This window comes from Wasmannia auropunctata, unplaced genomic scaffold, assembly GCF_000956235.1.
Source record: "Wasmannia auropunctata unplaced genomic scaffold, wasmannia.A_1.0 LD336000.1, whole genome shotgun sequence".
Classification (NCBI taxonomy): domain Eukaryota; kingdom Metazoa; phylum Arthropoda; class Insecta; order Hymenoptera; family Formicidae; genus Wasmannia; species Wasmannia auropunctata.
In genome coordinates this window covers 1,255,773-1,256,895 of record NW_012026890.1, presented here as the reverse complement: position 1 = coordinate 1,256,895, position 1,123 = coordinate 1,255,773, and positions in this window count along the sequence as shown.

Here is a 1,123-nt window from a genome sequence, read left to right as displayed (position 1 = left end):
TTAAATAAAAAATTTTTTTTACCTACCATCACCCATCATCATCACCCACTACAATCACCAACCACCACCTACCACCATCACCCACCATTAACTACCACCACCACCCATTTTAATTAAACGAATTTTAACAATTTTTGAAAAAAATAAATTTTCAAAAAAATTACATTTTAATCGGCCATTTTGAATCGGCCATTTTTAAATAAAATCACAATTTCTTAAAAAATAGTCACATAATTGATCTTTAAGATTAGCTCAGAAAGAAATCTATATCTTTATTTTTCTGGAAGATATGAATTTTTAAACATTAGGGAAAAGAGGCTTCAACGCAGGTAACGCGGCAATTTTAAGATAGGATTATATGTTATTTCGTAGAGTTTCTTAGTTGGTACATGTTGTCACGTGAATAATATATTAATATGACATTATATTTCTGCTATAAAGCATTAAATAATGCTGTATCATGCTTTGTGAAAAAATATAGTGGCAATAAATAAAACATATATAGTCTGCAATATTAGTATTCATGTAATGAATAAGAACTACTGGCGATAAAATACGAAGCTCTACAAATATCGATGAGATATATTTATATATATGCGAGATGTATTTATATATATATATATGAGATGTATTTATATATATATATATGAGATGTATTTATATATATGTATATTAGGGTGGGCCGAAAAAAAATTTTTTTTTTAATTGATTAGTATAATAACAATTTTAACTGATTGTGAGATTTTCTCAAAAACTTAATTCCTTATTTCCAAATTTGTATTGCAGTTGCGCTTTACATTCCGCTCTGTTTCTGATACTTTGTTATTGTAGTAAGCTAGAATTTTACAACGTTCTGTTTATAAAACTGTGATAACATTTGAAAATCAAATTTACAATTTAAATATAATTTTTTCAAACTTTTAATAGCTTGTGAAATTTAAGTATTATATTCATCAAAAAACGCAGAACGAAGAATCTTAATACAGACAAAATAATTCAGCCGTTCGCTAACGCAAAGTCGAGAAGAAAGCTATATAACACGATCATGCCATTTTTCTTTCTCGAAACTAAAAATTATTTATTAACGTTTTAATAATTTATTTTCTGTATTGTTTCTTATTTA